This window comes from Trachinotus anak, unplaced genomic scaffold (genome assembly GCF_046630095.1).
Source record: "Trachinotus anak isolate AG129_WGS33_773 ecotype Australia unplaced genomic scaffold, CSIRO_AGI_Tana_v1 ptg000007l, whole genome shotgun sequence".
NCBI lineage: Eukaryota > Metazoa > Chordata > Actinopteri > Carangiformes > Carangidae > Trachinotus > Trachinotus anak.
In genome coordinates, this window is record NW_027273858.1 from 11,504,263 (window position 1) to 11,521,367 (window position 17,105).

The 17,105-nt window shown below is 41.2% G+C and overlaps 1 long non-coding RNA gene across 1 annotated transcript in view; it reads left to right on the forward strand.

Annotated features, from left to right (window-relative positions):
- Nucleotides 1-16,285, forward strand: part of LOC139622852 (uncharacterized) — a 28,927-nt gene extending 12,642 nt beyond the window's left edge. Inside the window, exon 4 of the long non-coding RNA XR_011691380.1 lies at nucleotides 15,828-16,285. This is a non-coding gene — a long non-coding RNA (uncharacterized lncRNA). The remainder of the gene's footprint in view (nucleotides 1-15,827) is intronic.
- Nucleotides 16,286-17,105: the final 820 nt, after the last annotated feature.

Consider the following 17,105-nt stretch of genomic DNA (forward strand, 5'->3'; position numbering starts at 1 on the left):
GGCATGCATGTAAAATAAATACACACACACACACACACACACACACACACACACACACAGACACACACACAGTGTTTCAGTGGGTACGACAGATGCCGTATGGACTGCTGTATTCTCAGCAGTGAAGGAGGGCCCTGAGGGTCTCTGCTGTCTTACGGTACACCAGGGATCAGCTGTGACACAGTGACACTGATCCCCTCATGTCACACACAAGGCTGTTCTAACACCACTGTGTGTGCAAGTGTGTGTATGTGGGATTTCATCATGTCAAATACACTACAGCAGATTTATTCATGTCAGTATGACATTGCCTTGTGTGCCTTTATGCATACACTCAGGGCAACATGTCTGCCAGTATCCTAATATCCTGTTTCTTTTCGTTGTTTCAAAATAGGAGTTTTGAGAAAGAAATGCATCAAAATAAATTTTTTTTGTATAAAATACATGGTTTCATACTATCTGGGCAGTGTCTGTGCGAACACTGGGGAAGCTGGGAGGTGCTGTGGGTTGTACTGCTCATGTTTGGCCAGTTGAGGCCATGCTTTCCTCAGGGTGAGCAGAGTCTGCCGCCAGCCTCAACATATACAGTCGCTCTGGCCCACTTCTCTCCTCACAAGGAAACGGTATATATGGGTCATGCAATAGGAATCACTTGAGAAATCATCCTACCATCTATATTCTTTGGGCAGCAGTGGAAAGTAAAAAAAAGTTTGTACAGTTTACTCATGTTCTGTATAAAATTTGGAGGCTTTGGCTGCTTTACTTGAGTATTACCACTGTATGTGCCTGTTCTTTTGCATTTCATTTTCTCCCCTGTGTTTATACTTAGAAATTTCTCTCTAGAAAAAGGTTTTATCTGCAAAACATATTCTAAAGAAGCATAGGAAAATAAGATGCTTATAGACAATAGACAATATTTAACATCCCATAAGGAGCCATTCCTCAGAGTGTGTACTTTTACTTACATCTTACTCCAAATATGTTTATAGTTTTACTCCAGATAAAATTTTAATAGAGATCTTGGATAGCCTCTATTATTGTATTGTTCATTTGACTTGTGTCATAAGGATTCAGTTACGGTTATCACGGCTGTCCTGATAGGTACAGAAATCATTCTAACAAATAAGATGTGAGGTAATAACCTTTAAAAGAAGCCTATAAATCAGAATGATTTCTACGTTTTAAATAGAGTTGTACACTTTATGATCACTTGTTTGTTCACATTTCAACTTGAATCTGTTAGAATTTAGTCTTCAGACTTGCACCTTCAAATAAATAGGTTTATAGCACAAACATAGTGCAGACTTTATTTTTATGAGATATATGTACATGACATAAGGAGATAAAGCTGCCTGTATGCTGGAGAGTGATTCTGAGTTGATGTTTGCCTCTCCTCCAGCAGTGCTGGTCCGTGTGGTCAGTCTCTGTCCAGGTGCAGACCTTCTCCACTGAAAACCACCATTAGCCTGTCAAATAAAGTCAAAGTAGGGAGATGTGTGGCCTGTGAAAGGGATATGCTCACCCTGCTAGTGGGCTCAGAGACGCTTCTTTGTTTCCTGGCATGTCTCACATACTTTCAGAGGCCAGATAAGCCCCAGCACCATGAAACACTGCTTTATGTTTGGCCTCAGTAACGTCCCAGAGAGGGCAGAGTGGACTCTGAGGAGAGACCAGTCAGTGAGCAGGTAATATGTTCTTAGCGTCACACCTTATTAAAGGGCCAGATACATAATAAGGGCCCTGGTTATGTAGTCCTGAAGTATTTTAAGTACCCACTGAAAAATACCTCAACAACCAAACTTCCAGTTTAAATATTCCTCCCTCCAACTCCTTTGCTGTCACTCATTTTTCTTTTATTTCCGTCTCTCTCCAAGGGGAAGGGGTAAGCCTGGATGGTGAAAGACGAGGGAGGGGGACGTGGGGGTTTGGCTGTTTCCTGAAATCGGATTAGCAGCTACTCTACACTTAGATTGCAGAGACTGGGGCTTTAGTTTAGCCCAGCTCAAGACCACCCAACAGGTAAACAGGTACATTACTCTGGAGCAAAAAAGGAAAGTGAATGGTGAGGGGACAGGGGAAAAAAATACTGACGAGAGATGAATATATGAGTGAAATATAAACAAGATTACTTGGCTGATTTGTGAAAGTAGATTTGTTATTGCGGTTAATCTGAAATTGATTCCGAAAAGTTCCAGACGAAGTGGTGGAAAATTCATAAATTGCAATGAAACAAACAAAAAAGTATAAAAAAAAAAATACCAAGCCTTACTTACTTTAGAAATTTATTCTGAACTACCAATTTGTGAACTTCCACTTCTTGAACCAACTCTCTGGACCTTCACAAAAGACCTACATATCTCAACCCCAGCCCTCCCCGCTCACCAAGATCTCTAAACCTCACATTGTCATGCTGCTGCCACTGCATCCCACAGAAAACCTCCTGAAAATTAGTTTTTGGCAACCGGCTCGCAAACACACTCTCCTGTCTGCTGCAAGCCACCAAGGCTTTGTTAGGCAGGCCTGCTCTGAGCCCAGAGCCTTCAAGACCCCCATTATGCAGCAGGACTCAGCGGGGCAGAAAGAGCAGGAGTGTTTTCGCCAGTCATGTGGGCACACAGGCATTATACACTCTTCAGTGGCACTGTAGATATTTTGTGAGTCTTACAAACAGAGGGGAGGCCTGCAAAGGCTGCAAGAAGTTTTGATAATTGGGAGTTATATAAGTTCCCAAATCCTCACAGGAGGATTTTAAGTTTTTTCCCCTATTGTATATTTTGAAAAGCTGTGTGTGAAGGCCCCACTGCGAAGGTGACAAATCCTTTGACATAAATCATTGTGTAAAGGTTAAAGGAATACAGTCAAGTGCTCAGGAAGAAGAGCCTCTAATTGCCTGCTTTGCTCCGGCTTTGCTGAGCAGTGTTTTACAAATTAAACAGCAGCTCCTGCACACTGCGGAGCATTTGTCTGTGTGCGCACACCTCTCATGCATGTGTGTTTGTGTGTTTTTGTTTACACACGCCTTCGTGTGTGTCCACTTCTGTCTTATCGTAAAGATAAGCTTGTTCAGAGCTTGTGTCAATATCCACAGACGAGCGTATCAGCTGCAACTGGGCAGGAAGAGCTTGAGTTTTTATTAATCAGTGATGGACAAACTCAGGGCCCCCTGCATCTCAAACATCACTGCTTCTGTCAGGGGCCCCGAGTGCAGAGCAGGCAGGCTGAGCAGCTCTGATCAGCAGTGTTGTGCGATTCTTTTTTTCCCCCCCACTGAATCACACTGGGGAACATGTGCGTGTGTTTGAGATGCATGCTGCTAACCCTCCCCTGAGTAGTAATGCATGAACTGTTGCTCCTGCTGTTGCCTTTTATATTAATAAGATGTGGAAAAAAGAAGGGGGGGGGGGGGGGGGGGGGGGGGGGGGGGGGGGCACAGATGTAATTCAAGGTTGACATCACAAGATTCATAATGCACCTATAGTGCGGGATGTCATGCATTTGCAGACCTTAGGCGAACTTTCAAAGTCAGTAGAGAAGACAACCCTGCAGTCACTTGCAGATGATGATTTCACATGAGGCAGCCCAGATAAATGATGACAAAATGATTTTAGATTACATGTTCCACAATATTATCAAATATGATGTTTTGGAAATCAATTTCTTGTCATAAAACAAATATATTCAATCATATTTTGACACGGAGAGCTCTTGCAGCTCATTGCAAGCCCTCTGTATTTGCAATCGCTGTGTTTTTTATGCAGCATTTCCAGCTGTCAAGTCGCTCGCTTCCATGTCACTCAGTTACGTCTTCTAGAGAGAAGAGTTCAGGGTGTGTAAATGTATTTATGAATGCATGATTTTGTGAAAGTGTCCACTTGGCTCTCTCCTCTTGCTGTCTAATAACTGGTAACCCCAGCTGTGAGTGTGTGTGTGTATTTGTCTGCCTGTGTAAAGCTGAGGCTCGCCGGGGCACTGAGGCGTAACTTGGCCCCAGTCAGGCCAGTGCACAGAGTGCAGAGACCAAAAAGCCTCCAGCCGCGCTTTCCCTCTCTCTCTCTCTCTCTCTCTCTCTCTCTTCCACTGGGATTTGGAAATAGGTAGCCCGGAAGATGTAACATGTATTTATTTTGTATACGGAATACATGCCCTTTTGTAAATCCACATGCAGTACTTTTTACAGTGGCCAGCAGAAAAAAAAACTTTGCAAGATTTCCCAATGCTAAAGCAAGCAACATTAACAATCACTCTTTTTCTTGCATCTTCTCAGTGGACAGATATTTGTATACTCTCTCTTTGTGTCTCTTCTCATCTCCTTCCTCTTCACAGGACCTTACAGTACCCTGAAGAGAGAAACCAGCATGGAGCCAGGGCCACTGGTTAAGCATTTTCGTGCTGGATTTGAAATCAGATTATATATGGGCCTGCTCAATTGACTTAATGGATTTGAAGAGACTAGATCCTATTAATAAAGGAATAAAAGAGATGGAGGAATGGAGAAAAGGGGTGACTTTGCCCTAGAGGCTGTGGCCCCACCAGTGGGACTAGAGGGCTAATCTGCCATGCAAATTAAATCCTGCCTATATGCAGTGGCCCCTCTAATGTCCTCCATTACACACCTTTTATTTGTTGTGATCTGATATTGCAAACAGATTCGGTCCCAGCAGCAGTCAGACTGGTATGGGAGTGATTACTGGGGAAGATGGAATTTGCATCCTTTCTCGTCCCAGTAAAGTGCTCTTTGCCTCGGAGGAACGAGCGATGGGAATATTCCAAGATGGTCTTCAGATTGGGACTGACACCCGTTTGGTGTCTCCTCTCTGGATGTTTTTTTTTTTTTTTTCTCCTCTTAAAGAATCTGCCCTCATGAGTTCCAGGCAGGATTATGATGCAGTTGAGACTGAGAGGTTTAATCAGTGAGAGTGGCAGTGTTTGGGCTGTAACAGAGCTTACCTCGCCGTTTTCTCTTTTGTCTTAATGAGGCTGTACTTTGCTTCATTCCTTGGAAGTCTACCTCTCACACTCTGTTTCTGTCGGCCTGTCAAAAGTGCCTGTAAAAACACACATATGCCGCATATGCTAATCCGATTTGCACTTAATCATGACAGGGATTATACTGTACATGCAGTAGCTACAAAGCTGTGAAACTTTCACTGTTTCTTTGGTGTTTTGCAGCAGCAAAGTTCACTTGTCTGTGAGTCTGGCACAGGCTTGCAAGGCAGACAGTTTCTCTGTGATTAGGAATTAATACTAAACAGGGCTAAGGGAAGAAAAATCCTAAGAACTCTTGCATAAGTAGCTTTTTCTTTGAATAATCGTCGCAAATGAGTAGATGAGGTGCTGGCTCAAGTGTTTGTTTGTTTGTGCATTGGCCAGTTGGTGGGAAAGTCTGATTTGTTTGCGTGAAGAAGTGTGACACGAAAGAAATTCTTTTCAATGAAAAAAACAGATCTCAGTCAGAAAAGGAAAACACTGAATGTACAAATAAATACCTATATCACACTCTTTCATATAAAACAATAAATAGATAAAACATAAAACCTGATAAAGCTAATGTGCACATGGTCACGTTAACCCAAAATAAACCAGTCACCCAAAATAAAAGCATATAAATGTTTCACTATTAAACAGCGAACAAAGAAAAAATACAAATTCATAACTTTCACCTCCACTCCCTGAGTTTCACAAGAAGCCCTTGGGCCTGAGGTGTTATTCTGTATGATGAAGAGGATGTTCTGCTCCTTCTATTGCCTACTTCATCAGTGTAGGAGGAGCATCCTTTCTGTCCAATCACAGCTGAGGAAAAAACACACGACTAAAACCAAGCGCTACGGCGTTCTCCAGCCTATTATCAGTGTTTGAGTGTTTTACCAATCACTGCGAGAGAAACTGCTTCTGCAGGATAAACATAAACTAAATATGGAATATATCCTGTATCTTTGATATCAACATCCTGCCAAATAAAAAATGAATATCCACCTTTCAAACAAAGGTATGCCTGGGAGTGTGGACCTCATTTCAAGCACAATTAACTTGAAATGGAGTGCTGCAAGATCAATAGTCCCCAGTTGATCCAGAGGGAGCTGTCAGTCTATGGAAATGGCACACATATGGTAATATCCCCAGCTTAACAACAACTTAGAGGATTTACTGTTGCTGTTTTCAGACCCACATGAATAACAAACAGTGGGCCACCCCCTGGGAACCATTTTGTTTTATCCCAGCTTCAATTAATCTTTAAGGGGGAGGATACCATTCAGGAGAAATGGCAGGGGGGATATGAAGAGGGCGTTTTGTAGATGCTAAAGGTATTCTGCTAATTATAAAAATTACGAATAGACGATCCACTCATGCAAATTGGATGTGTGTGTGTGTCAGTGGTTTCTTCACCTAACTAGCTCTCCATCATCTCTTTTTCTCTTTGACTCTCCCTCCATCTCCCTCTCTCTCTCTCACACACACACACACACTCAGATAAAGTGTGTTTGCACTTTCATTTTCTAATTAGGACACTTTTGTCTCAGTGAGAGCTGCTATTGACAGACACACAGACATTAGCAGGATTGTATGAGTTCTTACACTGATGGGTGTGATGAGATCTCAGGAGATGTGTATGGATTTCACCTCCTGCTGACTGCACTTCTCTCCTCTTAGCCTTGGGCCAGAAACCTGTGGCATAAAAGAATCTGAAAAAAAAAAGAAAAGAAATGAGAGCGAGGATAGATGGCAAGCAAGGGTAGTTATACGCTCTAGTGTGATGTCATTAAGTCAGATTCGTTTAGCGGAGTCAGGTGCGGACAGCCAGCGCGTATAGACAATGCAGTGTCACCTGAGATAGAGCTGGGACTTAGGTCAATTCAGAATTGATTTACCTCAACTCTGCGATTGATGAAGTCCGTTCAGGTTAAACTGCAGAGTTCTCGATTGGACATGCACTTTGGGGAGTCACTATTGGAATTGACTTCTATGTGTCGCCCTGAGCTCAAGCCAGGTGGGAAATTGAGTTACAAAGCAAAGTATGAGAGGGATAGATGACCTCTGTGACAGTTATACAGTTTGTGTCTGCCTCTCATAACTCCAGCCGAAGAAAGTCAGTCGACTGAACTGAAAAGGAGACTAACGTGAAAATCCATATTACTCTCCTCATACTCTCGTAATCTTGAGGGCTGCTGAGTCCTCTTGAGAATATAAGAGTACTGGAGAGATCCATTCAAAACATGACTAGGAAAGCCCTGCAATTGGCAAATCCCAGAATGATGGGGCAGTCAGAGGCATGTAAAGCACTTTCCCTCCTTCTCATTCAGGAAGGTGCGGTGTGGGTGGAGATGTGACGGGCACAGAGGCAATTCCCTGTCCTGTTTTCCAGGGAGTGTGTTAAACTAAATCTAAATTGCTACTATGATTTGTCACTTGCCTCTGATGAAGGAGATGTGATGTTGGTAAAGAAATGAATAAATGGGAAAAAAAAAAAAAACCAAACACCACAGCCCGGGGCTTGTGGCTTTTCCTGACTCTAGCTTTTATCATGTAAATAAGGTGAATGGGACTGGGTTAGGGGGACAATTCCCCAGCCGCCGCTTGGGCCAAATACAACTTTCCTGCGCTTTCGGCTCACAATGAGGAATGTATTTGGAGGCCTCAGTTTTAATTTAACTAGAGTGGCAGCTGAGGGGGCACCAGGGACCTCATCTCATGACTGCTATGAAGGCTCCGGTAGAAGGAGGGGAAACCTCAGCCTGGTTCAGTACATTTCAATGTGCCAAAGCTCCATTGCTGGTTGTGTGTGTGTGTGTGTGTGTGTTTATGCACATGTTTGTGTGTTGCAGCTGACTGTTGCACTCTCTCTGTAACACTTCTTTGGTTTCCCAGGGAGGAAACACGCTTCTTGCTCCACTGTAACATTTGATTCATTACGATCTGAAACAGCACATCAGTTCGCTTATTATGTCTTAAAAAATCCTCCCAGCGTCCCAGACAGCAAGGGGGAAAAAATCCACCAAAGAGGCACTGCCTTGAAATTGACAGCTGTTATTGTGCTGTGCCATCTGGTGTATTTGCCAGGGAACAGAAAAGGGTTAATATTCTATGATGTGTGGTAGCAGTGGCACAGCCTCTTTTGCACAGCCAGAGTGAAATGCCGGGTGCCAGGAGTCTGTGCACCCAATGGAGAGAAACCCTCAACATTAGCATGGCACCATATCAACCAATGTGGCTAATTTAATGGGTCAAATACGGTTGGGAGGGTGCCAAAATAACAGCCGTACCACCAGAATTTCTAACAGGGCGGAGAATCACAAAGGAAAGTTATAGCTCCGCTTGGCGCTATGCAGCGTTTAATCATAATTCTCTGTATATAAAGCATGGCAATCCCAGAAATGTTATTTTCCTTTTTCGTTAACCCGACATTTGGGAAATCTGCATTCAGCTTGTGTGTCTATTTGTGTCCCCATGCTTTTGTGTGCTAGTATGTACTTTGCTGTGTTGGAGCTGTGATTATTCATTGACCACAGATGTAAATGGATCTAAACAATGGGACGCGCGTGCTGCGGGTAGTGATCGCCCCTGGAGAGGACAGGGCCTGCTGAAATTAATAGGCCTCCCGTGGCTAAATAAGCAATGGCAAAATAAGCCTAAATGTCCCCCAATCGCATGACAGACAGGGCCCAAGAATCCGAACAGCAGGTAGTTATTATATGAATTGCTGGAGAGGGACATATTGCAGACTCAACATGCCACATCAAAACCATCACACTGCACTGGATCTGAATCATTATGTGTGCATGGTACGTTTCAGTGGAGGGAAAAACTCATTTGCTGTGCAATGTTTCTTTCTATTTTTGCTAGCATACTGTATAAGCCTTAATGTGAAAAGTCAAATGGTTACTTTACTTTTTATACAACACTATTATTAAACTTTTTCGAGAGGGAAGGCAAATCATGAAACATCAAACATTAAAACAATGTCTTTCTATCAGAAAATACCACATATGGGCTCTCATATGCCCAAAGCTCTAATGTGGAAAAAAAAGCTGAAGAATATGGGTATAAATATGCTCCTTAGCTGGAAGACACACTTCTTTGAGCCATCGGCTCATTTCTAATTCTGAGTGCTGGTTCACAAAATGGTCCAACATTTAAAGCAACTGGCAGGGGGTAAATTAGTGCTCCGAGATGAATTATCATACAATTAAGGACCCCAGAATGTGCCAAAACACAAAACACACAATATGGAGGAAAGACCTACTTTCCCCCTCATTCATCAGAGACAGACCAGAGTCCCATCCTCTTTTAAAGGAACAGGCTTTGACTTTCAAGTCCATTTGCACTCATGCTTCTTTTGACACTGGTGCACATTCAGACATTAATATATTCATTCTGATGAGCCATCGAATTCTATTGCATGTGGTTTGATTCTGATGATCTGATGATTCCTAAAGAGGCAATAATTCACATGCTTTTCATATAAGACAGTGGTGCTTCAGTTTAAAGCAGCAGCTTTTCATTCATCATAACACGTGTTCCTCACGCGGCTGCTGTCTGTCTTTTCTTCTGGCTTCTGTGTGCCGATAAAGGTGGCTGTGTTGGGGATCTGAGCTGTGTGGAGTGATGGGACTGCTGAGGTGGTCAATAATCTATTACGGCACACAGCCCTCCGCAGAGTGACAAATGTCTGTCAGAGAAATGGGCCCGAAGAGGTCAGAGCTGGGCTACTGACCTCCGCCCCCCTCAGCGCCCGCACACAGATAGAGCCGGGTGACGGCAGCTACAGTGAAATACTGAGTTTGATGGCAGGTGTCTGTTTTTGTGTCCGCCCACCTTTATCAAAACATACAGACTTTCAAAAATTTGTTTCGCTTCGCAGTCATGTCAGTAAACCTCAACATCCAACTCATCATCACTGCACGGTTCGACGAATCCTGCAATCTTGTTTAGTACCATGTAAAATGAGGCTTTAAAATTCATGAACTCATTTTTTTTAAAATTTTGGGCAGGGAACTTTATGTAGGTATGAATCATCTTCTGTTTAGAAACATCATTCCATCATAGGACAAGCACAAGCCAGACACTCTTTAATTGTGAGGAATGCTGTAAAGTGCAACTGAACTTTTCACACAGGAGCAGCTACAAACTCAAATTAAATACAAAAGCTACCAGAGACAATTTCTCTGTTTACTTATCTGCTTCTCCTCCACATTCTCACGACAGCATTGGCAATTACTTAAGTATGAGTTGATATCCGTGTTGGCAAACATGTAGACATGTGTGAGTGCATTTACATGGACCTTAGCATCCTGGTTTTAGTGTTCTAGAGTATTCTGGTGATTTGTTGTGCTATATCCTGGTTTGAGAAACCTGGGTGAGCTGGCTGAGTTTACTCTGTGGCAAAGCAAACTGGGATCTGTGCACTATTCCATAGATATATAGACCTTCATAATATTGTGAGTTGAAGTCCATTGATGATTGTATTTGTATGTTTAACATGTTTGTTTTGCTTTGATTTCTCAGTATGCAGTATGGATATTTTTTTGTACTTTTTACTGTGAAAATGAAGGTAAGTTTGCACAAAGTTGACTGCAAAGTTTTAATTCACATTATTTTTTGAAGAAGGGGCCACTATATGTGACTTCCTGCTGAAAACTCCTACACAGCCTTTTGGAGTCACCCTGAGAGGAGTCAGTGGTTGTGTATTGGTAGTCCTGCTTCCATGTTATAATGATAGGAATGGACGTAGACCATTTAAGTATTAAATCAATATCAAATTAAATTTTTTTAGCAGTGCAAGCTACACTCAGAATCACCTGTAATTAGCCTTGACAGACTCTGGTTTCACTGCTGTCATGTCACTTTACTCCCAATACACACACTGTGTAGACCTATACTCTTGACACCTGCACACCTGAAGTAGGTTAAGTAGAAACACATGCATCTAGCCTGGTGGTGTGGTTTGGAAAATGGGCTGGGACCTGATTTAGATAAAAACACGATGACCCACAGGCGCTCATATAATGAATAATGTGTTCTCCGAGCCTTTCTTTTTCCTCCAGCTTACAACATTTGTCATCTTCATATGAATAAACAGACCTATTTAATCTCTCCCCTTTCATGGGATTTTGTAGCACATATATACGCTAACAGCAGGCTATGTGTAGCCTACAAACATGCTTGTTTTGTCCTGTTTCCATTGAATGGTTAGCAAGAGAATCTCCATTGCAAATGAACTGCAGAGAGATGCAGCTCCAATCCGTCATTCTCCAAATTTATGTGGAAACTTTGACAGTGTTTTGAATGAGCTCAGACCTGATCAGTGTGTTCTTGTATAAAACCTCAGTAACAGCTGTAGCTTAAGCATAGAAATGTCTTGAGGGTTCACTTGAGGCTGCTAAGGATGATGGTGGATGTGCTGATGCTGACCTGCCAGTCTCACTGTGCTCACATCTGCAACACATCTACTGTTGATCAAGTGGAAATTAACTGCACCTGAATGACATGCCATGCTGAGAATCTGCACATCGGCTCTGCCTTTTTAATAGACTTACACCTCATTTGGCCTCTAAAGCCTGTGAAGCCTCCCATGGGATGGCCTGAGGCAGACGCACACACACACTCACAAACACACATACACAAATGCATGCACATACAGAAAGCCAGAGGGAGGGATGCCTTGGCTGGAGGGATAGACTTAGAAAGATGTGGAGACATAAAAACAAGAAAAAAATGTAAAAAGGAGAGACAGCTTGCAGGAGAAGGATGGGGGAGAGTAAGACAAGAGAGTCTCTAATGGCAGAGACACAAATGGAGACGAGAACAGACAAAGAGACAATGGTAGATAAAGGAGAAAACACAGAATGAGCTTGTGCTGTCTATGTCGAGCAGTAGCGACAAAGCCTGATTAGGCCATCGCTGCACGGTCAGGGAGGGAGCGAGGACTGAACAATGCAGTCCGCTTCCCCTTCATAACAACAGACCTTCCTGTCTGACCCCCTAACCTCTGTCACCGGCAATACGTGTCACAGCCGCGACGACACCCTGTCAGACCCCTCCCTCTCTTTCTCCCTCCCTCCCTCCATCACCCACCTCCCTCCCTCCAACCTCATGTCAGTCAGTCCAGCCTTGTCAGCTGATGAACCCCAAATTATTCACTTTTTGAACAGCAGGTGTGATAATGGGAGATCTTCCTTTTTTTCTGTTGCTAGAGGTGCAGCGTTGGTCCACAACTCTAGTTTCCTTGCTGCCACTGCGACTGGTATTTTGTTTCATAGATTATAAGGTTTTAAACTAATTTGACTTCAAGAATGAGCTAAAACTGGTGCTGGAAGTAAATATGTGTAAGGATAACATTTATAAACAAATATGATAAATACTGGAAAAAACAGATTGTAATATTTATTCAGATTATTATAGCTGAGATGATTAGTCGATTCATCTAATAGTCAATCAGAGGGAAAAATAATCTAAAGCTATTTTGTTAGTCATATTTAGAGCAAATATGCCAAAAACTCTCCGGTTCCTACTTCTCAAATGCGAGCGTTTGCGCCTTTTTCTCTTATTTATTCATTGTAAATGAAATGTTTCAGCTCTCAGACCACTGGTTGGACAAAACCACCAATTTCTGACATTTTAAAGACTAAACAATCAATCAAGAAAATAACAGACTAATCTATAATTACAGTATTTGTTAGTTGCATGTCCCAATGTAGGCTACACAATGTCTCAGTCTTACAGTGTCTCTAATACAAGCCCCCCTTTGAACTAGATAAAGTGATTGCATGACTTGAATTAGAACATGAAAATGTCTAATATCAATTCATCTCTACAAGCTGTTTTTTTAAATTATGTGTTTCTCTGCCCTGAATTTGTATTGTTATATGTGATGATAAGTGTATAACTTTAAGTGTCCATTGCACACTGGTGTCCTTGCTGGTGCGAATTGTTTTTTAGTTTTTGGAATGTGGAGAACAAAGAAACTAATGAAGTCAGTCTTGTAACCTAGAAATTCAGTTTATATGTTGCTAATATGTTTTCCCAAATGTGTTTTGAGGGAAACATTGTTGCCTGGATTATGTGAACTTTTTGCAGTGAGGGAATGCCACTGTTTTGTACCATGAGCAAGTCATAAAAGCATTAAAAACATTTCGTCATTATAATGATAAAAAAAAAAAAAAAATCAGACAGCAGTATGTACCATTCAAATCATAATTTCTGTTGCAAGTACATAATATATAAACTTTTCAATTTCTTGGCAACTGCACTGAGTTTGTCCATTTTGTAATAAGCCTCCATAGATAACCGATACTAATGCTTGCTAATTTCCTCCAGTTTGTTTTGTATTCATTCTGTGTAGTTTGATGCAGCTCTAGCAGATGGTTACAGCAGAGTTAAAAATCTGCTGGAAAATGGCACCCCTCTATCAGAAGTTAACAGTTAACAATTAAAGCGATTCTCCAGTTAAACCAGATCTAATTAGCTTTTGCCAATTTCCCCCCTCTCATACCCCTAAAACATCCCATCTGCTGTACTGGAGCTCCTGATACTGAACTCCACTCCTATGAAGAGGAGCCTCGGCAAAGCGTGCTCTCTCTCTTTTTTTTTTTTTTTTTCCACCGGCTGGTTTGAAGTCATCTTTTGTCTGGTGAGGGAGGCTTATTGTCTACATATTAAGTGAGGTTCTGTACGGGTTTCAGCAGCATCTTGACTCCCCTAAGCTGAAGAGCAGCTGAGGTTAAGTGGTCTCCTCGCTCATGGCACCCATCTTCTTCTTCACTGTGACAGCTGGGGACCAGACCGTTGCCATAGATACGCTCTCCACCCCCAGTCGACTGCTCATTTGAAGTAAACACAGACACATATATACTGTATATCAGCTGATAGTGATTGATCTTTGACCCTGTTCATGTGTTCTGCTTCTCTTCACATTCTCCCTCCTGAGCAAATGAACTTTGAACAACATGAATACTGAATCCGAAAGAAGAAACTCCTTCTTTTCATGCACTCTAAGGTTTAATTGTTATCTATCAGAACTGATTATGAAAAATGGAAAGTCAGTTTTTGGAACAGTAAAAATAAATTTCAGTAACTGTAGATGAGTGCATTTCTGTTTGTTTTGCTCAAATTGCAGAACTTTTCACTGGAGGTGGAAGAATTCCAAGAGATAAGCCAGTGATCAGGAAAATAATTTCAAATATTATTTTCCAATAACACACTCCACAGGGCAACTTCTTGTGTGCCAGGATACAAAAGACACAGGTCTTGTTCACAGACTGAATGGGCTGAAATTTGCTTTGTATGCAGGAACTTCTCTGAGTAATAAATTTAAAGTTTTGAAAATCTATGAATACTATAGGATCATTTATTTCCAAAGCCAGAATAATTTTTATTTGCCTTCATCTGTGTCAAGTCTACACCAGTAATTTAAAGTATAAAAGATAGTGGAATAAAAACCATACAGTAAGTGATGAAATGACAGAGGAAGTAAACAGGGCACAAAGACATGTCTCATAAGATGAAAAAAAAATCAGCGTGTATAAGCAGTATATAAACATTTAGTACACAGTTTATAACACACTACAGTGTAATATTATGCAGCTCTGACAACATTTTAAAGGATTTATTAATATACAGTATTTGTCAACAATTATAACTTCTTCTATGAAGACATTTTATATTTTACTATATTATCATTCATTATCTGTTAATACAGCAGTCTCCACTTGTGGGTGTCCGCAGGAGGAGTTATAGTTGACAATGAAAACATTATTAAAGACTTATGTCTGCATACAACCACATATCGTGTGTTATAAACCAGTTGTGAAATGTTTACATGCTCTCAGCAAAGTGTTACCCCCTTGAACATACATCATCTTTATTATTAAAAATCCTCTTATAGAAATATGGGATCATCAGCATGACTTGCCACAAAACTATTTTCCATATTCCTTAGTGATAAATTACTTTGCTTATCTTGCTGTGGCCTACATTAGCTGAGTTTCCAAACAAACACGCATGAGCATTAATTTATCTCATTAAAGAATAAAATAAAATAATATTTTCATGTGATAAAAAATTAACCATTTGACAGTTCATAATTATAAAGGAACTACAGCATCACCTCTGATCAACCACTCAAAAAACCAAAAGAACAGCAAAACATGTAACAGTGGAATTTTTAGCAATGTCATAAACTTAATAGTGTTATAATGAAGGCAGCTAAACAGCCTAATAAGTAGGTCTATAGGCCAATGTGGGTCTATTTGCCCTTATACTGATGAGTGGTAGGTCAGTATCCAGCTATGTAAAGAGAGGATGACAGTGGTTGCTATTTTTGTATCATATGTCAGTCTGCAATAAACCCGCCAGACTTACAGGAAATGAAACCAGCTCCCAATGGTCGTAACATCCACACTTCTATGTTTTAGTCTTAAAATGCATCACTTTTGCTACATTTTCTCCTGGCATCCACACTACTCAAGAGTTTTCAAGTGCCTGAAACTTTTGGAAACACTGCAGGCCTCAATTTAGTTTGAAAACTGCAGGGTTGCGCTGTAGTCTAGATGGGCAAAAACAGAGACCTTTGGATGCAATGACATAGATACCTATTACCACCAGTGGTGAAAGGAACATGGATAACAAAATACAAGTGTTACTGACCTTGCTGTCTTTGCTAGCAGCTGTTGTGGAATTAAATTCTACATTTTAATGTTACAACCATCCTTGCTGTTCCACATTCAAAGTATTTTGTGCAACTAATCAAACTAATCAAATGCATCTGCTTCCTGTTAACACCGGTTCGTGCTTGCCCAGTGTATGTGAAGGGTCATGTATGTATGTGCTTCCAGGTGTGATGGATGGAGACTGTTCCTGATGGAGCTAAAATGGACCTCAAGATTGCTTTTTTTTGAAACACTGTATTAAAATAAAAACACATTAATAGGCTCAGTTTAATGTGTTGTATGTTAACATGCTAATAATACATGAGAAATTACCCAGAACTTTACAAAGATATCTCACTACAATATTCTGTAGACGCTGTGTGTGGCCTTGATTACCCAGCATGCATCTTTCTGTCAGGGTGAATGTAGACATGAAAACCCACTGTGACAAACTTGTTTGTGGCCTGGAGGCTGCATATGTATTTTCTGAACATTTTTAACTTATTTAATGTGCAGATGAACATTATGGTAAAAATGTGTCTGTGTTTATATGATTGGATCAGTTTTTAACATTTTTGAACAGTAAACATCACCCACATACGTTCAGTAAATAACTTTTTGTGAGCTATTATGATCAGTCAGAGATAATAATGAGGTCAGATACAAATTTGACTGTGTGATTACATTATTGAATTTAAAAGTCAATACCCTGCTTGAATTGAATTTATTTTGTTTTTCCTTTGAAGAATTTGTAAAAAAAAAAAAAAAAAAAAACATTTAAATGGAACAATACATTTATGATTAATTAGATCTCCTATGTAATATCATGTTAACAAGTGCAGTGTATTATTGCTGTTAAATACTTTGGCACAGTGATATCATCACTATGCATAGTGAGTTTGAGACAACAATATTGCATTTCACGTGTGTTGGTGTAAATGTATTGCATTACCTACAGATCATTAGCTCTTCATTATGGCTGGTCACTATAAAAGGTCCCATGCAGGTAGAGCTGGTGGATCTGTGGATGGGACAACGAGGAGGCCCCACCCAGAACCCCGGACCAGCAGGCTGAAATTAGAGGACATTTGTTCCACAATATTGCTGCCTCCTGGTTTCCTAAGGCTGGTGCGTTTTGCACAGAAGGTGCAGGCAGATATTTGGGCAGCGGCCAAAGCCTTTCCTCGCTAGCGGGCCACCTCGCAATAGAGCTGCAGGTGCTGAGAAGGACTCCCCACAGCTTCCTAGTGTGGTCTGCGACCCTACAGGCTGATGAAACAAATGCTGGTCTAGGGAAAATAAACTTATCTCATTTGGATGACAACACATAGCCTCAGGTTACCATGTTGTGTTGCACCAGTTCTGAGAAACAAGTCGGATGGGGTCAGTGGCTCTTCTTGCGTTGTGAGGCAGAGAGTGTAGTTCTAATACAAAACTGATAGCAGAGGATTCAGTTTGTCTCAG